The sequence below is a fragment of the Oryzias latipes genome, chromosome 16, assembly GCF_002234675.1.
Source record: "Oryzias latipes chromosome 16, ASM223467v1".
Lineage (NCBI taxonomy): Eukaryota > Metazoa > Chordata > Actinopteri > Beloniformes > Adrianichthyidae > Oryzias > Oryzias latipes.
In genome coordinates, this window is record NC_019874.2 from 21602140 (window position 1) to 21625151 (window position 23012).

Below are 23012 nucleotides of genomic sequence, written 5' to 3' on the forward strand. Positions count from 1 at the left end.
AACGCTTTTAAAATAGCTCAAAAGATGATCGGAGTAATTTCAGAGAAACCTTAAATCTCCAAGAAAGTCCAGTAACAATAAAAAAACAAAAACAAAAACCAAAGTAGCCTCAAGAGCGTTATCTTTTTAACAGCTCTGTCTGCTGCAGCATGGCGTCCGGTCGCATTACATCTCAGATCATTTAGTCACACCGAGACCCCCGTGCCATGCCGCAATTGAAATCCGTCATATCAAAACAGCTCACATCCCAAAATTAGCTGTCATGATTGTGCTTCAGGATGGAACACATTGAGTTTGCATTGAACAGACATAAAACATACCAAATGTGAGGAGACAGCAAATCCATACAGTGAAAAGTGAGCTAAGAATCCCCGGCTCTACTTATATTAATTAACTCAGTCAATGGGGATGTGATAGGTCCGTTTTTCATCCTCTTCCAGCACCTCCCCACTCTGTCACATATACCTCCCAGGTGTCAGAGGATCAGACGCCACAGCTGCTGAGCACAAACACACAGACACACACAGTCGGAACGTTCTGCTGTGAGATCAGTGGTTAGAGGTTACAGGCGTGTTTCGCTGTGTGTTGATGCGTGGTTTTGGCCTTTAAGAGTTTAAGAGTGTCAGAGGTGACAAATGCAACAAACACTCCATACAAGTACAAATACTGACATGCACCACAGGCACACACACACAATGGTTGCATCAATACTAGCATGACCCTCGGGGGACCCGGAGTATTGGCAAAGCTTTCATCTGCTCAGTGTGTAAGAGCCTGATATTCCCTACTCCAGACACCCAGACACGCATCCAAGGCTCACATATATGAAGAGGGAAAAACCAGCTTTACTCAAAAACGTACAATTTTGTGCGTCGTTGAAGGCAAAAACAGGTTCAAGAAGGGGAGAAGTGCTAGTCCAGCCAGGGGTTGACATGCAGAAAAAAACTGAGGAAGGAAGTTGACACTAGAGGGCGATAAAGAGATGTGTGCACAGTTTTAAAGATCAATGTATGGCTTTGACCATGACCATGTAACTACTGGTGCACTCACTTCCTTTTTCTGCCCACAATTTGTTTTGTTCCTTATCATTTGTGTATGAAAAAAGACAGATAAACAATAGATTAAGTCCCATTAGTAGTCACGCATATAAGTGTGTTAAATTTGTTCTCTGCATTTGACCCATCTCTTGGGGGAGTGGTACTCTGCAGGAAACGTTTGATGTTTTAACCCCCCAATCCAACCCCTTTACGCTGAGTGTCAAGCAGGGAGGCATTGGGCACCATTGTTCTTTGGTCTTTGTTATGACTCGTCTGTGGATTTAAACACACAACCTTTCAGTCTCAGGGCAGACACTCTACCACAAGGCCACTGAGCTGTTCAAGATACAGAGTAGCTTCCTCATCCAGAGTTTATTTAAAGCTCAACTTTTTGGATGTTTTTTTTTCCACAAAAAAAAATGTGAACGCATCTTTTTTCTGTAAAAAACATGCAATCTCCAGAATATTTAAACCTATGAATTTCCTCCTATGGTAGACTGGTAGAGTATGATTTCTATATACAGACATAGCTAACCTTTTGGCTATAAAATGTTGATACAGTATGATCTCCTCCTTTCTTTTGAGATCACAATTCAGATGTTTGTTGTCAAAGTCTTCCCTCCATTTTAAGCTCTCTTTTCCCATCGTCTGCTCTCCCGGTCCCTCTAACATAGACTCCTGCTCTCTGCCCTCAGCTGGGTTCCATTGGTTTACTTAATTGATTATTAAGTCGCTGATTGGGGATCAATTAAATAATTAAAGTTTGTTAAAGCCAGAGTCGATTCGGCAGGAGCACATCTGCATGTGTGGGAGATTTTGCATATAGGTGCACATTGAAAATGTTGAATGTTTGTTCTTGTTTGCCAAAGATACTCTGCCCGTTGGCATCCACTCCTAAAAATCCAAGTTTTTCAAAGACTCGTGGAGGTAGAGGAGAAAACGCAGCTGCGCTCAGGTTTAATCTTGAAAATCACTGATTCATCCTGGAGTTTAGCGCCTGAAAGCCATCAAAGACGCCACTTGCGTTTGTTTGTGTTCGGAGAGCTGGATTGAGGAGGTGTGAGGAGGGCAACTTTTTGGTGACAAGGCAGCAATGATAGGTAACAGCGCGGGTGGAGGCACCCTGAAGGGGGGGGGGGCTCCTGTGGCGGCAGCATGAGAGCCCTGAAAGGAGAGACGAACACACACTCACAAAGCCAGCACTACACACTGCACACTCACATACCTCATATATGAGACTCAGGAGCGGAAACGGGTCGAATCCTACTTCAAATTCTCTTTCCTCTCGGCTTGTCGACCGGGGAAAACAAACCGACCCGAGGCAGAGCGAATGGGGATTTACTAATTAACTACTTTCGCGCGCGCACACTTACACACACACACACTGACTCCACAAAGAGGGAGAGAGAGAGAGATGACAGAGAGAGATGCACACCTCCTCTTCTCACTTCTCCTCCCCCCTCCCTCCGCTCTCCTCCCCGGGTTCAGGTTGGTAGAGTGCGCCTCTCCGGTCGCTGCGTCGGTGCGCTGTCAGACTGAATGCGTGTGGATTGACTGGTCGCACTTCAGCCGCTCAGAACAGCACTTCCTGCAGAGAAAACCGGAGGTTGGTTGCGTCTTTTACTTTTTTTCTTTTTTGTATAGAATGTTTAATTTTTTTCCCATCTAAGAAATTTTGTTTAAAACATGTTTTTGTTATCGTCCTCTGCTCAAAATATGTGAGTTGTTGGAATATTGTTGAAATATGAGAATTGTAATTTTGTTGTCCTAAAATAAAAGAAAAAGTTGGAGCGTGCGTAATAAGCTATTGACCTGGGACAGTTTGAGAAGAACTGGCTTTATTTAGTCAAAACTAAGTTGTTTTTTTTTCTTTTCAAAGATTTTTAATCGCCAGACATGTCGTAAGCAGGAGTGGAAGGAAGTCCCGCTTGTGCGTTCAGCTGTCCGCGTTGGCCCGGATTAGCCTTTTGAATGTCTCTATTTGTTAAGGCGTGCAGCTCTCACCTCCACGCCGCTGCATCAATCAGTCAATTAAACAGTCATTCACGCGGTGAGCTGCACGGGACTGAGGCCGGGCACCCCCCACCCCCTCCCATTCTCCCCCTCTGGCCTAATCTGTGCGCAGCTCTGAGCGCGCAAAGAAATCCGCGACTTTCAGTCCCAGATGTGGAGCGACATTCGTCAGAGTTGTGCGATTTTGCGCGTCTTTTTTCTGGATTATGATTTATTTAGCACTTCGGATTTGTTGTCAATGTAATCGGATTAATAATTTGAATTTTGCAAACCGTTGGGGTGATCATTAAATCCACATGCGCACCTTTGAAGCATGCAGACTTTTGGAGAAAAACTCTGAAAAACTTGCATAAAATGAATAAAAGTACTTTATATTCTCATACAATATGATCTGTTACCATCAACAAACAAACAACAATGAAAGCAAACGATGAGTAATAAATGCCAGAAATATTTCTGTTTGTTCCAGACAACCTCTGATTTGCGCGCGCTTCCAGACTCGCTTGGGAATTTATTTTAGAAGTGTGCGCATCGATATGATGCGGACTCAAGCATGAGCAAAATAAATATAAATATATATATATTTGGAATAATCTTTATTTGATTTGGCCTCTCCTTCATGTATGTTATTATTTTTGGTATTTTTTAGGTGTTTGCCCCCCGCACAACTTTGATGCATATTTATGCGCGCCGTGGGTGTACTCCATCAATTATTTGTGTCAGTATATTTCCAGATAAACAGTGTTTGTAAATCAATACATGCATGTAACTATTGCAGATTAAGAGGTCGATCAATGGGTTCGGAGCAACCCCAACCCATGTTGTTGTTTTTTTTTTCTGGCGCCAGTTTTCCACTGATAACTTTACTCCACACTTAGCCTGACTCCAAAAAAAAAAAACATTAAAATAAAAATGTGAAAAAAGTTTTTAAAAAGTGTGCACAGTGCACGTGCCTAAGGGAGAAGTTAAAAGGTGTAGAATTTTGCCTAATTTTCCAATTTGAAAGAGGCATACTAATATTTAAGAAATTAATTATAATGAGTAATTAGATTTAATGCAAATATGCTAATAATTATAATTGTTTTAAAATTATTTACATTTATTGAAGATCTTTTTGAAATGTTTCATAATTAATTTTATACATTTTAGACATCAAATATTTTATACCATTTTTTTCTACTTTAGTTCATCTAGTCTGTTTGCGCTTGGCCTGTAACAGGCCGTCCCGCCTGAGGTCTCAGGAGCCTGTTGTGTCCGTGTCGTGTGTGTGTGTGAACTCTGTGCCGGATAATTGGATTATGTCGCAGCTCTTTGTGCCACTGATGGCGGGCCGCTTTCCCCGTCCCCTCTGCTGTCAACAGCAGGTGGAAGCATTCCCGTCATTAAATGGCATTTTGAGAAATTTCTCCCCACGTCACTCACCCTCCCCTGATTGATCCCTCACCTCTCCACGCATTTCCCCTCGTTAACTCATCACTTTTAGTAAATATGAAGGAAGACGATCCAGGTAATAATAAAAATATCTTATTTAATCTTTAAATGTTTTTTTAAGTTATCTAAATGAAATTATTATAATTATTTGTATTATTACTATATCGGAACGTTCACTCAACAAAATGTTAAAAGTAAAGACTTTATTTCTATCAAGCTTTTTTCATACATTTTATGCCTAACTATTATGAATCTACGTTTCAATTTCTGAATAATGAAAATGTCGACGGCCAATTATAATGTTAGCTTTTTTTTGTCTTTTTAGATTTTTTTCAGTTATAGTTTTAACTGTCCCCGACACATAGTTTGATATGCGGTTTTGAACTACGTTTGTCTTCGACTTTTAAGTTATTATAAATTTTCCAAAAAATATTTGATTTATACTTTGGAGTAAAGCCGGTCGAAGTTTTTTTTTTTTTTTTTTTTTTTTAAACCCTCGACCTGAAAGGTTTTCACATTCCTTCATCTTCCTCATCCACCTCCCTAGTTAGTAAAAAGAACATTTTAACAGCTGATGAATGGGTTTGATTATCTTTTTTTCTCGTAAAAAATGTTATTTTTCATGTTTTGTTGTCTGTAAAGCAGTTTGGTATGATCAAAGTGCGGCTAGTTAATGCGGTCAATAATCTTTCCAGCAAGCGTCTCATGTATCGATGACAAGCCTCCCGCCGTGCTGCGTTCAGGTGCCTCCGTCTGCGCGCTGAATATCGCGCGCGCAAGGACAGGCGTTGGTCCGCAGCGCTTTCACTTCCAAACCCAAACGAACTTCAGATGATTTGAATCATCTATTCTTTGAGTTAACAAGATCACCAATTCTGATAATCATGACATCTTCCAATATCAGCTGTTTGTTTGTAACTATTGGAGAGTAAACAGACAGTAGGATGATTGATCTCCGGTGTGTGAAGCAGCAGAGGTCCGGCGGGGGTGAAAAAAAACACGAACGCCTGGACCGGCTCCAATCAGCTGGGTTGAAGCGCCACATATCTGCTTCAAGCCCTTTCATTTTACTCAGATGGATGGAAAAAAAAAACACTTTTAACAGAAGACATGATGACGCTTGTCATTTGTTTGTTTCAGTGTCGCCTTTGCGCAGTGAGAACGCAGCACTTCTGTTCCCTCCGCGCGCCTTCATCCCCGGATCGGATCGAGCGCACCGGCGACCAGACTCCTGTTGAACCCGAGCGGAAGTGATCGGGCTTCGGCCTCAGGTGCATCTCTGAGGCGGAGCGACGTGGAGGTCCAGGTGGGTGAATTTCCTCCACTCTCTCACGCTGGAAAATTGTTTCCTGCGTGCGCTCACGCCTTCCCTTCCTATGCGCTCTGATCCAAACAAAAGTTTGGATGGATTAAGATAAAAATATGAGATTAACAGCAAACAGAAGTTTTCAGTTTGACCAGAGATGTAGTTTAAAGCCACAGCAAAAATCATAAGTAAAATGTTGACGTTCCCAATTTAAGATGACTACAGATAAACAAGAGTAGTCACAAAAATATGTCCACTTTTAACTCTGAACCATCTTTTGTGAAGCCCTGAATTCTCCAAATAATCAAAGATGTTTGTTCGCATCCTCCCGGCTCATCTTTGCTCTCCCAGTTCACCCTGTCTGATATTAGCCCCTTAGCACAACTTACATTTGTGATTCATTACTCAAGACTCCTTACTGTTTTCCAGCAGTAACACGTGTCAAATTCACTGCCTGTGGGCTGTTTCTTCACTATTTGCACGTTCTTTTCAATCTAACTGCCCCTTTCTATAGCTGTTGTTCCCTCGTCATGTCTCGCTGCCACACCTGGTAACTACAACTTTGTGCGCAATAATAACAGCCCGATGTATCCATCTATCTCTCTATCTATCCTGTCGGCAGTTAGTGGAGTGGCTGAGAGACTTGGAGCCGTGAAAGGTCAGTTAATCAATGGCTCACAATTTGACAAATCCCAGTGACTCTTATCATCCTCACAGGCGTTTAGGGCCAAAAGGAGGACCACCGAGATAAATGCTTAATCTTGGCTGCTCAGGGAGAGACCCAACAAGGACATTGAGTACTTGTAAAGAAATGGGCCTGCAGAGACGTTTTAGGAACTTTGGGGGGGAGGCAGGGGCAAAGCTGACCAAATGTGCCTCCGTAAGGGAAAGGACAGCTCCAAGTTCGGTCTGTCAAAGAAACGGGCGACTTTGTTGCCCTCAGATCACAGAACTTGCCTTTTGGGCTGACAGAAATCCTGCTTCGGCTATGGCATTGCTGCTGTCGTGTGTCAAGTTGAGAAAGAAAAAAAGAAAAGAGGAAAACAAAGGTGTATGAGTGGTAGAATTCTCCTGTGGCATGTTAGCCCGCCTGCAGCAGTGTGCAACCAAGAGGAAAATGAGCTTTTGTCCACAAGGCTGGTCTTTCTTCCCTCTGTTTTTTTTTTTTTTTTTGAGCTGCAGGGGTTTGGAAGTTGGCACAATTGGCCTTGCACCTTTAGTACAGATCACCCTGGTGTGACATGGAAACTGTTGTTTTGCTGATCTTTCTGCACTTTTTTTTAATCTCCGCTTGCGGTTTTGTAATCCAGTTAACACTCAAATTGCCACCACCAAAGCAGCTGCCTCCAATTTGTGTTTTCAGTTTCTGTCTGAGTGCCTGTTCAGTAGATCTGGAGCTCCATGAACACCGGCGCACGCCTCAACCCTCTACCGCCGTCTCAGTTCAATGTAATTCAATTGAGATTACTTGAAGTGGCATGACAGCAGATTCCTAGTATTGTCAAAGCACTTAGGAGGCAATGACAGGACCACATCGACGTGTTCTAAACACAACGCCCTGCAAGAGGCAGAGCCCATCCAGACTCTTAGGTGTGCTGATGGAGTGGAGGGGACAGCTGGGTCAAAGAGTCCGTGGAAAAATGACATTAAGGATGTTAAAGTCTCACTCTGATCATCTTTTGATCTATTTTAAAAGCATTCCTAGTGGTCTTTAGTTAAGATTATGCCGTTTTAGGCAAAATAAAAACAAAACGTTTCTGCAGAGTGGCACAAGTTAATTAAAAATTCGTCTCTGAGTTGTGGGCGGGACTGTTTGTGTGGAGTAGGCCTTGCCCCTACTTCCCATCATCCATCAGTTTACATACTATCCCGCTAGCTTGCAGCCCCTCCCACCCCCAGCCTAACATTACCAGTGCCACAACAATGGCGACCAATATCAGAACTATCCAGCTGTACAGTTCTGAGCCTGATGCCAGCTCAGACGAGGACAATGAAGACGTACATGGATCTAGTCGTCTACAAGCAGATGAATCAGAATGAAACAGAGCAGGCTTGCAGCCTGTTGCAGGTGATACGTCACACCTACAAGCTTTTTCCAACAGCATTTTTTGTCTGCTCCCGATTCACAACTATTTAAATAACAAAATACTCAGAAATGACAATTTGAGCTTCAATTTCTTTATAAAAGTCCTCCATCACAAGAAAAAGAACATGTTTAAAACAACTTTTTCATTGGAGTGGGTCTTAAAAGGATTGAAAGTTGCGGAAAGAATGTTAAAAGGAGAGGAGAGAAATGAGGAGCAGAGCCGAGGCATGACGGAGTCTATAAAGATGAAAGAAAGATGAGTGATGGAGAGGTTCAAGACGGAAGGAGGGAAGTTAACCAGGGAAAACAAGGGGGACAGAGAGGAACAGGTGAGATGAACGGGATGGAGAGAGCACTGGAGGGAAAAAAGAGAAAACGTGGAATAAAGAACGCGAGGAGATGGGGAAGGAGGGGTGAAATGTAAAAGAGTGATGCAGGAAAGAAGAAAATAGGAAGAAATTTACTAGAAGAGAGATGAAGTCGCCTTGTCCCCGGTCAGTCATTAATCCGATTTAAGCGCAATTAAGGTGAGACTGATTCTTTCCTAGAGAGAAAGAAATAGATGGAGAGGGTGAAACGAGAAAGGAGGAGTGGAGGGGGATGGGACTGAGTGATTGAAAGCGAGAAGTGGGGAAAATGAAACAGGTGTCTGAAATCCAAAAGCCAGGAAATGTACAAATTAGGGGCAGAGTGCTGTAAACCTGGACCAAGAATCAGAGTGATTGGTTTACTTTGGGACTCGCTGCTTTTATTGTTTGCACAGCTGTAGTGTTCTTGAGTCTGAACAGTAGAGCTCTGCGTCTTGTAAAGCTACATAAAAAAAGGGTATGTGATGTGCGTTCAAACACGCTTTTAGCGTATGGTGTTCACACTGGACAAGCATGGAGAGTCTTTAATTTTTTTTATTTTGCAACTGTTTACCAGTGCATGTCCGCCACCTACAGTTGGAAGAGGCTTGGTGCGAAATGTTGAAGCAGTGCAAATCTCAGGAATCTTGCTCAAGGTTTTACTTTCACAGCTCTATCCCGATATATGAAAGACTTGGTACATGCACAATTCCTGCCAGGCAATAACCGCAATTTCGCCTCAACGATCAATTTTCAAATGGTTGGCACTTCCGTTAATCAAAGGGGTTGTCATCCATACGTCACTACCAAATCCCTTATTGGTCAAAGTTTGACCACATTCAGTGGCCACAAGCTTTGTACCTATAGCTCAAAAACTTGCATAGCTACATATGAGCGTGAGACGTTTGAAAGCCCGTGTTTACATAGGTTTTTCATTGGAAGTGGATGCTTCAATGAGTGTTGCTGAGGGCGCTGTGACGTTTTAAAAGAACTCCAATGGAGAAAATTGATGAATCTCCTTTAAATTGGAATTAGAAACTAAATTAATGTTGAGTTTCCTTTTATTTTCCCCTTCCTCCTACTGCAAAACCGACCTTTCTAGTCCCTACTTGTTGTGCTCTGCTGTTCCAGATGCATATCAGGGGTCTCAGGGTTGACAGAGGGGTCCATCTACTGCTGTTGCATTTCTATGTCTATTGGGAGATGGTGTTCCTGATAGCTTGCCCATCTGACACGTACACAACAGTACATAAATCAAGCGCACATCCACGCTTTTGCTCCATTTATCTCCCACTGGAGCGCTGCGGTGATAGCAGGCCGCTCTGCATAGAAACAGTGAGAGGGAGAGGTCTGTCTCGTTAAGTTGCAAAGTAATGGGTAGTTGCAGAAAGGTTTGTCTCCGTTGCTGCCTTCCCCTTTTGTTCAGGCTTTTCCAGCGTTTGTGCCTTCTTTGTTAGATGCGGCTGAATTGCGCGTTGCACCCACAGCTACCAGCATAATTGCTGCTCCACTCAACTGCAGGACAACAGCATGTTATTAGAAAGCTCGTTAGGGCAAACAATCGAGCAAATTGAGAGATGAGATTGTACATTTTGTTTGCTACATTTCAGGGTCTTGGATGGAAATGGCGTTACATGGTTTCGATTGACTTGCATCAAAGCTGAATGCATGTTTTTCTGAAAGGTTTTACTTTTTGTCTTTAATAGGCAAGTAGATTGTTTGCATTTACTGCCTGTTGTTGGTGCTTTTTACTGCGTCGTACTTCTTACACTTCTCTTTTGCTCCTTTTAAAGATTCGCCATACTTTTTCGGTGACACGTCTATTGCTGTTTCTGTGGCTCATCACAAGTCTCAGATTGAGTGGCCATTTGGCTGCTGTTGACAGGAGGGAGCAGCTATTGACAGGGCCCTGCCGGGGAGGCGTGTCTCAGGCCCCACGTCCAAAGCGTTTGTGGCGTTTAATACACTGTAGCAGTGGTCCTCGCAGCTCTCGCCCTGCATGCTACTGCCATAAGGATCAATATGCACTGGGTTAGAGAGAAATGGACCATCTGATGCACAGTCAGAGGAGGGGGGAGAAGGAGGGAGAGAGGCAGTACTCGTGAGGAGGATGGGGTAATGAAAGGATAAAGATAGAAACATTGGAAAAGAAGAGGAGACAGAAAGTCCAAAAGAGAAGGGGAAATGATTAGAAGGCTGGTTAAAAAGACATGGAAGCAGAGGGATGCTCAGAGCAGACACAGATAGCAAGGGAAAGAAAGTGGTCGGCGCTTGAAAGAGACATTCAGCTGGGAGAGAAAACAGATTGGAGTGAACGGGGGTAGACACTGAAAAAGAGGAAGACTCCAGACACCAGGGAGGAAACACAAAGGAAAGGAAAAAAGACATAAGGGAAGAGACGAGTAGGAGATAGGAAGGGAGAGGGGAGTAGAAGAAAGGAGGGGGGGGGAGAAAAACAGAGAGGCAAGGGAGGGTGCCGGGGAAGGATGAGGAGGAAAAGAGGAGAGGGGGGTAAAATTTCCATCAGGTTTTCAATTGGAGCGGATCAATAGTGTATTAGAGCTCACCTTGACCCCGTCTCCCCCCCCTCTCCCCGACCCAGCACACAGGCCAAGCTACTCTCGCTCACAGCAGGGGACAGAGAGGGGGAGAGATTGCATTACGGGCTCTCTGTCTTGGGCCAAAGTGGCAGAAAATGGCACAATAAAAGCAAGAGCGGGCGGAGAAAGAGGAAAACTCGGTCGCAGTGGGCAGAAACAGAGAAAGTGGGAGATGGGGAGTTGGAGGGAGCAGAGTGAGAAACCAGCGGGTGTTGTCGCTCTTGTTTTGGACGGAGCTTTCTGGGGGGATGAAACTTGTTGGGCGCCTTAACGTGTGCATGACTTGAGTGCAGTTGGATCACTATAGCACTCAAAAGGATAGATTAAAACAGTTGTTGCCCACACGGATCGGGTTGATGCACACATGCATATACACTGTAAAGCAAAACACAACGTTTCAACATAAAAGCATGAGTTAAAGGGCTGCCTCACAGTTTGATTTGTTGTGTTAACATAACCTTTTGTTGTATTCAATTAAAATATCTTGTTTAACCAAAGCAATGATGATTTATTCTGATATAGATTTTTAGGTCATGTAAACTTCTTTTGGTTTGTTATAACTTTTTTTCTCAACTCATTTAAAAACTTAAATTATGTTAAGCAAGGGGTTGCAATCAAATTAAGTAGCAAATATTATTCAAAAGAACTCACTTTTTTTTGACTAGACCTAAAGAAGACTATAAAAGAATAAAAAATTAGAACTACAATAGCTGAACACCAAGATTCCTCCATTTTCTTAACCTGCTGAATCCGTTTTCGGTCTGTCTGAGTCTAACCTCTGGCCACTGTTGGATGAGGGCAGGGTACACCCCGGGCAGGCTACAAGTGTGTTGCGGGGCCAGACAATCAATCTAAGGGCAATATAGAGTAATAATTCAGTTTATGAGTGTGGAATGAACATACAAACTCAACACACTGGGATTTAGACCAGAACCTTCCCACTGTAAGGTAAGAGTGCCAACCACTGTGCCACCATGCTTGGAGTCTGAACTTCCCAAGGCTTTATCTTATTCTTCTTCTTTTTCTGAGTAAATAGCTAATATTTTCCGCTTAGCGCCATCTAATGGTTGCAAATTGGAAGGGCTAAAAGAAAAGAAGATTGAACTTCCAATGTTAAATCAATTGAACGTAAAATCTCATATTAAGACGTTTTGTTTCGCTAAGATGTATTTGACTTAAAGTTTTAATTGTGCCAACAACGTGACCAAGAGCTTGTTCTGTTTAATTACAATAACACTTTAAAACAACAAAAATGTCAAAATGCAATTTACAGTGTAGGTGCAGGGTCACCGGGATTGTCTAAGCTCAGCCAAGCCAGTATCGACAAACGCAACTCTTGTTTTTCTCTCCAGGCTAGTGGGGATGTTGTGTACCTAAATGATTAGTCTTCAAACCATCACAAACCATAAAAATATGTATTTTAAACATCAAAATATGTGTAAATGTACTTGGTGAATTGATTTGCATCACCATATTCATGTATATTATGTCCTAATGCTTTATTTATTTGCAAGTTTGAGCCAAATGAATTAAATGTATCCAGAGAAAAGTTAGTTATTTTGAGATATTGATCTGGGATACCAAAATGGATTTACCTGCCAACAAATTTTCACTTGGATTCTTTTGAGTGCAGGTATTTTGTTCTGACTGATTCCAAAACCAAAAATGTCCCATGACCCCAAAAAAGTTGTATAAGTTACATCAGAGACTCTCTTCTCTGGCCCCTGAGCTCTATACCACCCTGCCTGTTTTCAGCTCTCCCTGCACCTCTTGCTGCTGAATACCTGAACCAGGTATGGTCGGCTAATCCAAGTGAGTGATGTGGTCGGCAGAGGGAAGTGTAAGACAGACAGGGTGGGAGATCTCAAAAACCAGAGTTGGATAGCCCTGATTGACATGTTAAAGTATTAAAGTAATTAAGTTTAAAACATTGTTTTGATCATTACTTAAAAGATATTTTAGTTTAAAATCTGAAATCTGCACACATGTTAATCTCAGATTACAGAGGTTCAATACTTGAAGTAAAAGTATAAATGTAATTTCAACTGTTTAAAAATAAACTTTCATGCAAACTGCAATTTTTCTGCAAAATTACCCTGGCAGAATCAATAAAGAATAAACTTTCAGATAAAAATTAGCTTTGCAAAAAAAATTCAGCTCAAGTTTCAGATTGCTGACATACACCGAACCAACATATCAATTGTTTTTTTTGAGCAGTTTAGATACATATATATTCTATATTCTTTTTTATCTGTCATGAGTGAAACTGTAACCTGCTTACCTGTTCATCATTAACCTTTTGATCAATACAATTATTAATCACTGTTACTGTCATTTTCCTGTCTGCCATGTCTTTTTATGTTACTTTGAAACAAAACATGTAACTGTCTCAAACATTTGTGATTTTTATTAACATCAAACTCCCATTTTAAGTACAAACGAAGGACCTGACAGCATCCCAGAGTGCATAGTAAATCTATAACTATCAGTTGGTGTTATAGTTGTTATCTGTCCCCTCTTCTCTTCCCATTTCTTATATTCTCAAGTTAAATTGCCTTCCCCTACCTTTTTCATTGACAATCAAATTCACTTCACATTTATTGTGAGTTCTGTCAGGCCTGCACGATAAATTCAACATATTGGTATAAATTTGGCTCAAAAGAGTTTATATCTATACACCTGGAGTGTCCAATTGGAGTAGTTTAATTTAAGTCCCACAATCATTTATTTGTCTGCTCCTGACTTACAACAATTTAACCAAAAAAAAGACTCAGAAATGCAGTTTTAGGCTGTATTTGTCCTCAATCATGAGAAAAATGCCACAAGGAAATGTTAAAAACATCCAAAACACAATTTTCATCAAATCGGGTCTTTTACCCCCACTGTTACATGTATATCTCCACAAGAAGCCCTCTGTTTCTCTATAGCACGACTGCTGGACATAAAAAGTTGGGAACAAACTAAAAATAGGCTAAACATTTGCACAAATTTGTTTGTGTGCCCAAATTGCACACCTGTCCTCCATCACTGCAGGGCAGCAACTTGAACTGCTTGAGGAGGACAGAGGCGGTGGACTGGAGGAGGCGGTGATGGGGCGAGAGGTTGAATGAAAAAAAATTGATCTGGGATTTTAGCATTTAGACACAGTTTACAAAGCGATATTGAGGGGAGTCAGGGGGACTGTGCGGGGGTGGGAGTGGGGGTGGCACTTAACTTTACAATAGGTCAGCTCTGTCTCTAATTCTGTTACTAACTGTAACCCTGGTGCCCTGACGTCTGGGCTATGCTTCTGGAAAGCGAAAAGTAAAATACAATCCTCCGCTTCTCTCAGCCATTCATCTTTTGGGGTGAGCGCGTGACGCGGCTGTTTAGACAGCGGCTTGTTTGTAAACGCGCGCGCCCACTAGCAGCGCCGTCCTCAGTCTCTTCTGCTCATTTCCCAACGCCGCTCTCATTGTCACCCACCCACACTCCAGCGCGCGCGCGCGCCGGGGCGCCCGACAACAACGGCGCGCGCGCGCACGCCTGTGTCAAACGCACAGTTACACACAAACTCCGTCCCTCTCACTGAGGGAAGGGCCGGGGGGGGGGGGGGGGGGGGGGGTAGTAGAGAAAAAAGAAATCGATCGCCGGGGATAGCGGTGCGCGTCGGAGGATCGTATCTTGTCAAAATAATATATTACCCTCATCCCCGCCTGATCGATGCGCTGGATTAGGGACGGAGGGCCCCCTCTCTCCCCCTCTTCTCCCCCCTTCTCTTCCTCCTCGGTGCTTGGCGCAGTTTAATATTTACCTCCGTGAAAGAGCGGCCGCGACGGCTCTCAGCCCTAATTGATTCCGACACATGGGGCTCTGTGCTCAGGCTGCGGATGAGAGGGGGAGAGCCGGCTGGAATGCAGAGGGAGAGGATGGAGAAAAAGAAAAGGGGGACGTTGGAAGAGGCAGGTGCTAAGAGATGAATCCAGGATGGATGAAGCAGAATAAGTGGTCGGAACAACATTTCATAGCAGATAGCTGTCAGAAAACATGAAAAAAAAGAAGTGAAGAGAAGAGGGAACAGTTGCAAGATTAAAGTTTTTTATGAAAGGAGCTGAACTTAAAGGATCATCGTGAATTCAGGAATTGGACCAGAATGCAATATGAGGCATGAAAGAGGGACGGGTGAACAAAAGAGAGGAAATACACCAGAATGAGGGAACAGAAGGAAATGGGACAGCAGTGTGGAAAAGGCTCCGTATTTAGCCACCTCCATTATTGGGTGCAGGTATAATTTCAGGGGTCAAGTCTTGGTGTGTTGTTTTGGGTCTCATTTGCCTCCAAGCCCCTAAAATGCAAAGAAAACCATTAAATCAGTTCATCCATATCTATGTAGTTTTATATGGTATGCTCCTCCTGACAGCACCCTCTGAGTTTACCGGGCTTTGGACAGGCACAGGCAAAACACTGGTTTGCGCCAAGGACTATCTCTGAGAATGTAACCGAGTTAGGGGGACGCCACCCACAGAAAGTTACTTGCTTCCTGTTCCAACCAAATGAAGTCACTTCAGTCACCGTCATCAGTAAGCAAAGATTAGTCCATGTCGGTCGACATTTCTATGGCAACCACTCTCTCCAATCAGGAGTCAGAAGTTAGATGTTAGAAGGTCACACCCCTTGCACTGAATGTGGACTTGGGAAAATCTGTCAATCAAACACTTGGAACAATCGACGCAAGACCACCTACTTTCATTGAGGCATCTCATTGGTCAGTTTATAATTTGAGTAACTTGCGCTACAGTGAAAAATAAAAATTAGTTTTTGCAAGAAGATAATAAAAAAGGTATCAGAGAAAGAATGGTACTGGTAATAAATAGAATGACTGAGTAATAGCTGTTCATTTCTCAACAGACGTCTGTGGTATTTTGACATTTTGGGACCAGTGTGTACTTCTTGTTTAAAACGTGAAGGGGGAGGAGTCACTGCATTTACCCTTTTTTCTCTTTATATCTGTTTATTTGTCCATCTGTCAATCCATCCATCTGTACGTTTTTTTGTCTTTTATCTCATATTTTTGTATTCTGTTGTTTATTGTGATTTCTTTTGTTAGGTGTTTGTATTTGTGTTTTTCTTTCTCTTCAGTTAATTCTGGATTTTTGGGGGCCATCACAGTTAAAGGGGGCATTGCACCCCCCTTATGCTCATACCGATATCCGGCCTTGCACCAGGAGCAGGAAGGGGAACCGGCAGGGATGAAGGCAGAGGGGAGCAAATGAGAGGGGATTAAGAGAGCGACATGAAGATGGATAGAAATGGAGGAGTGAAACATGATGGGTGGAATGCAGCGCACCAATAAAAACGGGGAGGAAAGAAATAGAGGGGGATGATGGAAAAAGAGCCTGGCGCAGAGGTGACAGAATGATATCAGGTGGGATAGACAGAAAACAGGAGTGATATGCGGAGCGGGAGGCAGGAGAGGAGAGAGGGACCATATTTTCCGATGAAGGAACTGGCCTGTCACGCTGTTCCGCCAGCGTAGAGCGGCTCTATAAAATACAGGGAGCAAGGTGGTCGTGTCGGGTGACTTATGTGTATATCTAGGGTTTGTCAATATTTCTTTCTGTCTCCTCCCTCTGTGATCCCTGTTCCCTTTTGCCAACTCCACTCAAGCTCTCCCCATTAGGACCAACACTTCTCCTCCATTATTGTCTGCCTCTGATCTGAGTCCTTTGTGAAGGAGCATCTCACATTTGAACATTTGCTTACAAGACAAATATCACTCCTCCACTCCTCCCAATCATTCTCCATTATAAGACAATAAAGGCATGATGATGAGCCTCGTGGTTAAATTGAGATTGACACGGCACCAACATCTGATTGATGTTCACACCATAAATTCTGCCTCCAGATCCAAAAAGAGGCTTATACCAGTTTGAGCCTCTCTTCTGCATGAGTGCATGGAGGAATTCATGCATGTGGTTGAGTAAACATCTCAAATATGCTCCTCTAGTTGGGCTCCGCTGTGCAGGGAGCACCAGGTGGGATGTGAATTTATGCATGCTGTTCCAGGGGAGGATCGCAGCTCCTCTTCCTCAATTGGTAGTTTACCATCCTGTATACAGACCTGAAGAGACTCATGGGGGGAGGGGGGCACTACTTCCACAAATGCACTAGTTTTGTGTGCAACTGGTAGAGACTCACCAAGACCTTTCACTGTTTGATACTTTGAAATACTTAGAACCTTGCTTTTTGAGATATACCAAATTTGAAGTTGTTTTAACAATTTTCCAACATTTCCAAATTTTTTTGTCTCATTAAGAGCTAGAATTAAGACATAAACAAATAATTAATAAAATCAGTCAAAAACCTTTTGCCCCATAATCTTGACAAACTGAAAGTACACTGTAGTTTTCGGTTAAAATTTGAGGATGCTATTTTAAATGTTCAATAGATATTGATGAATTAGACTGACATTCACTGTTATTATTTTGAAATGAAATTTTTTAGTTATGTTCTAAGAATAAGTGCCATGGGAAAACTTGTACTAAGTTAGGACTCTAATTCTGTTCACATTTTGTTCTAAAATGAGTCATTTTCACTTATTACACTAGTTTTCAGTCACTGTAATCAAATTAACTACAATCAAGGACATAAAAACTCCAAAAATACAAACCATTTGCTTGTAACTATAAAAAATACTTAATATTGGGTTGTTTGACAGAATATTTGAAGTAATTTGATCTGAATCTATGTGTTGGCAACGGCCTCGGCAACAAGCATTCAAGCGACCACTTCTAACAAACTCGTAGCGCGGGCCGCGCTACCAGAGCTAACTTAGCTAGAATTGAATTGAACAAAAGTCTATGTAAACGCTGTAAAATGTGCATTCCGGGATTCTGCTTTCAAAGCTCGTGCATTCACGCTTCTCTACACCAGTTTCTACGTACGGATAATTTCCCCTTCAATTTTTGGAAGTGCCAACCGTTGGAAAACTGAGACGAAATGATTAATTCTGCAAGTCAATATGAACAAAGGTAAATAAGCGTTTTAGGCTTCCACATTCAAAACCCTCGTGTTCACGCACTGCTACGCACGTTTACGTATGGATAGCGTCCCTATTAATTCACAGAAGTGATTCAAAATTGATCAAGGAGGAGAAATGAACAATTTCAGTTTGTGCCCTTATGGAATTCTATTAAACCAACTCTTTCATATATCAGAATAGAGCTGTGGAAAAAAAAGCTTGAAGCAAGTTTTGCAAGATTTGTACCGCTTCAACATTTCCCACAAAGCCTCTTTCCCCTGTGGCAGACATGCACTAGTATCGGATTGTGATATTCCAGTGTGAACACACACACTGCACATTCAAGAATACGCTTTCAGCGCCTTCTTGTACTCGCTCCACATACCTAGTGTGAACGTAGAAGTTAGCTTTTTTACCTTTTTTTCTAATGCTTATGTGGACGTCCTAGTTCCCAAATTTTGATATCTTATACGTTTTTATGTTAAGTACAAATTACTAGTTTCATGCATCATTTTTTTTCTCTTAAGATTTGGGTTCTTCTTCCTAGGCTACCTCTTTTTGCAGTGTAGTCGATAGTTCTTCAGGATTTCCATTCCTTTCTTCCATCTCCATCATCTAGATTTAGCTTCAGCAAACTCTGATCTTACTGGGGATTTTTTTTCTTAAATTTAATTGGAAGGAACACAGGTGACATCTGGAACCTGTTTCTTCATGACAATTGACTGTCAGTAAAAATAAAGTAAGAAAACAAAGCAGGATGCAGGATGGAGAAGTTGGACTGGATGTGAACAAAATTATTTTTGGGGTGAGCTGAAAATCTCGAATCCGCCTCCATGACTTCCTCTTTTTTCACAGTGATGCTTTTTTTCCTCTCTGCCTTCTTCCCTCTGCTCGCCTCTGTAACCGTGACTGTTCTTTATTTACACCTTTCTCCCGCTGTCTGCAGTGGCTCAGGGAGCGGTAACAGAAGTGTCACTTGTCATTATTGGTATAATTCAGTAATCCGTCATCGTGCGCTCACTGTATGCACCACATTATACGCCAGCGCAGCAGGTGTACTACACACTGAGGGGGAGATTTGATTTGACACGCGCTTGCAGGGCGGAAAGGGGCCGACCAAGGGACGGTGGGGACACACACGCACACACGAATTGTGTGCAGATTTATTTGTGTGTCAGAAATAGTGGAAAAGGGAAACACAAAGATGTGGAGACACAATTTGTGAGTGTGTGAGGCTGTGGGTGAATGACTTCAAGATGTGGCTCCAGCTGAAAACAAGAAACTGTGTCAACATGGAAACAACGACAGCAGAAAACACAAAATCTTCCTTTGGAAATTAGAAAAAATAACAACATACAGTATATTTGAGAAGCTGTGGATCAGTTTGTTTAGAGTCTGAGCTACACCAATCTGGCTTTTGATGTGTCTTGCTTGTTTTTGAACTGTTTTTCTTGACTTCAAAGTTTCTGCAGCCATTATACATATGTGTGTGCTTTACCCTCACCCTCATTTAACACACTCCAAATGAAGCCGCTTTAAATGTAGAAAACAGTTATGATCCTTAAAATAAAAATAGTTGACTAAATCAATACAGCCTTTTCTGCAAAGAAAGTTGAGTTGTACAGTTTTATTGTTTTCATTTTTTAGAAAAACACTTGAATTGAACCTCCTATTAGCTGGAATCCTGGGTTTTTTACTTTGAAAGCTGAAGCAGAGCGAGGAAAGAAATGAGAGGTGAAAAAGAAGAGCGATGACGCGCAAACAAAGAAAGGAGGCTCATGTTTTTATGACCAGTGTGTCTGTTGGACCCCTCCACCATCAGGACACCCACTCATTTTATTGTTAGATTTCATGGATGTCTTGAGCCATGCTAATAGAAGGAAGGAGATGAAAGTCAAAGCTAGCCTGAAGGCTAGTTGAAAGCTTGGACTTCACACTTCCTGTTTAAGTAACACCTTTACACTCAAAAGCAAACTTTTCTAAGAAAACGAATCCCTTGTATAAGCGTGAAATGCCCTCATAATTTGAATTACCTGGTGGCTACCAAAAAGACACTCACCTGTGGCCCTCCGTCATGTCAATTTCCAGTATTTTCCTTTTCTCTTCTACAAACACAGGATGCATGAAACTCAAAAGTTTAAAAAAAAAAAATTAGAGGTAAAATTTCAGTCTAAATTAACTGGCTGGGGTTAAGTTGGGTAGGAGAGGCCTGTTGTTTTGCAGAATTCTCACTGAGTCCCAATTTACTCAAATTCAACTAATAGTTGCATTGAAGTGGTTGTCTCTGTAGGCTCATTTTCTTCAATGTCAGAGTCAGCAAGAACTACAGAGTTTTTTTATTAACTACTGGGAAGAGAGTGAAAAGTGTCCCTAGATGTGCATGTGTGAGTGTGCGAGTGATTGTGTGGCCCTGCGACAGACTGGCGACTGGGGTGTTCCCTGCCTTTGCCCAACAGTAGCCGGGACAGGCTCCAGCAACCCTGTGACCCCAAAAGGGATATCCTGGGTTAAAAAAATAGATGGATTAAATTAATTTATATTATAGCAAATAAAAACATTTTACACTGTTTTTTCTAGATATTTAATTTCTTGTAGAACTGTGTTTGTAATTGTTTGGTGTATTGGCCCAGTTAAATTTCAGATTATCTGCAAACGCATTTGCAACTAACTCCACGAAGGCTTAACTGTGGGATGGTGCCATGGATTTAAATCTGCCTATGTTAACTTCTAGAAGATGGACTCTGGCATCAGCTTACATATTAGTTGTAGGTTTTGGACAAAAAAACGGAACTCCTTATACACTGTAACAGATCCCATCTTCATCTACATTATCTTATGAACATGTTTGCTTTTTCAGTCTTTTTCCAATGCATTTGTGAGCCCATAGCATTTGATCCAGAAGAATCAAGGAGAAAGTGCTTTTATCTTAAACAATTTTTACACCAGAATAAACTGTTCTGGCTTCGCATACATTAATGAATATACAATAAGCTGACAATGTTGAATCTTATTAAATGGAACGTCAATCAGAGCCCAGAAAAGCCCCAATCAAGTCGTAACCATATCCACTTTCTACTAGAATCATTCAGAGTTAAGAACAGAATTGTAGGTGATATAGCCAAAATATTAGTTTGACATTTATTTTGGCAATACCTAATATATATTCATGTTAAACAATGCATTTTTGTCTAGTCTTTTTGGTTCTCATGTTTAGGTGCTGGTAAAGTACAAAGCTTCTTTAGAAAATGTGGTTTATTAATTATGTTTAATGCATCTACCTGCCATTTACATCAGCTTTCCTAAGCAATCATTGCAAATATTAGTTTTCCTGTAAGTCCTGTTCATTAGGCTTCCACAAAGCTAACTTTCTCACCCTGCCCCTTATAGCTTCAGGATTTTATCATATCTAACATGATGACATCACATTTTGTTACCTTGTTTTAAAATGCACACCTGCTGTTTAAAGTGGTACATTTTCAATGGCATCAATAAGATGTTGATCGTATTTAGCATCTTTTCAAAAATAGTGGATTTGCTGAGCTAGTAATTCATATTTTCACAATCCACAAACTAAATCTAATATTTTTGTAGTCTAGTTAACCCTCACATATAAATTGCCTTTTCTTAAACATACTTGGCTAGATGCAAACCAAACCAGAGCTCTCCTGCTCCCATCTGACTTAGCTGACAGAAACATACCAGTTTACGGTGGAGCACATAACATGAAAGAGCAAAGAGCAGGAGAACAAAGACAAAGGATGGGTATGCCTCGTAAAAAAATAAAAATAAAAACTGACCTGTTCAGACGAAATCACTCCAGTTTTCTTCCAGTTCTTGTAAAACATCATCTTTCTCTGAGATTAGTTAAAAACTTAAAACAATGCTTAAGATTCACTGAATTCTTTTAAATGGCTGAGCTAAACTGCTTCAGTGATGCTGTGATTTGCATTTAAGGAAGTTTTATATTTTGAAAATTGTAAAATTATATTTGATGAAATTAGGCCAAATCTGAATAATATAACTTATTACAGTTAACTAGATATTGTGATATTCAGGTCTAACTATTCCTCTCTCAGCAGATTTTGCTCGGTGCGCGCTGCTTTGTATTCTCCAAAGAGCCACCATTTCAACCCAACTGCTATTTTACTCTGTAATCATACACAAGATGATGCTCGATGAGAGCTGCATTCTGGGTACTTTTCTCTGGAGTGTGTGAACCGAAGTGAGAATGAACGAATTTAAGGTTTGAGATAACCGAGTTTCCCCTTCTCTTTTTATCAATGGCAATTTGTATGTAAGTGCACACCTCTGTAGTCCCAGCGGACACAGTGGATTTCATCAAGTTCTTAACCCCACAAAGCTACAAATCCGGTTACCACTGTAAGTGTTTTAAACTGTTTAAACTATCACAGTCCTTCGTGCTTGAGTCTCAGGCAGAGGGTAAGTCACGCCCAGCAAGGCTGAAGAACTATGAGTCTAACAGCATTTACTTCTATTTTCTTCCCGTTGTGTTTTTGCTTCATATAACACCTGCCATTTCCACCAAACGCACTCCAGAGGGATCCAGCACAAGTGCAGAAAGTTTTCCAATTATCTTATTGATTCATTTTTCATCAAGAACAAGTTAGTTAAAACACAAGACAATTGTAAATAACTTGACTGTCCACGTTTTATTGTCTTTGGATGTAGTTATACCGAATCGGTTTGAGGGAATGGGGGCTGATGCCAAAAAGACCAAATAAAATAACAAAATAGCTCAGTGATGCAGATTTGAACATATTCTGAGATTTATCTAAGATATTTCTTAGTGTGTCTGTAATTATGAGTAAAGCCTAAAACTGTTTTAATTTGCACAAAATCCCATTTTTATTTTAAAACTAATACAAGATCAACCAGTAAACAAACAAAGTGAAGTTTTTAAAGACCCACTCCTATAAAAATAGTGTTTTTTGTATTTTCAACATGTGGCATTTCTCTGATGGATGAAATTTGTTAAGAAAATTAGGCTTAAAACTGCATTTCAGAGTATTTATTTATTCAAATCATTGTGAATCAGGAACAGATGAAAAAATGCTGTTGGTCAAAGCCTGTAGCAGTGGCGTAGGTTCTACACTCGGTGGGCCACAAGCTCCCTGTTCCGCTCCATACCAATCAAGGTGGGGTTTATCTGCACCAAAAGTCTTGCTGACAAC

At 41.5% G+C, this 23012-nt stretch overlaps 1 protein-coding gene across 1 annotated transcript in view; it reads left to right on the forward strand.

Moving 5' to 3' along the window:
* The first annotated feature begins 2223 nt into the window (after positions 1–2223).
* The window catches only part of LOC101157246 (ETS translocation variant 3-like protein), a 42173-nt gene continuing 21384 nt past the window's right edge, over positions 2224–23012 (forward strand). Inside the window, exons 1-2 of the mRNA XM_004078236.4 lie at positions 2224–2643; positions 5622–5787. The gene's annotated coding sequence lies outside the window, so the exon portion shown is untranslated. The remainder of the gene's footprint in view (positions 2644–5621; positions 5788–23012) is intronic.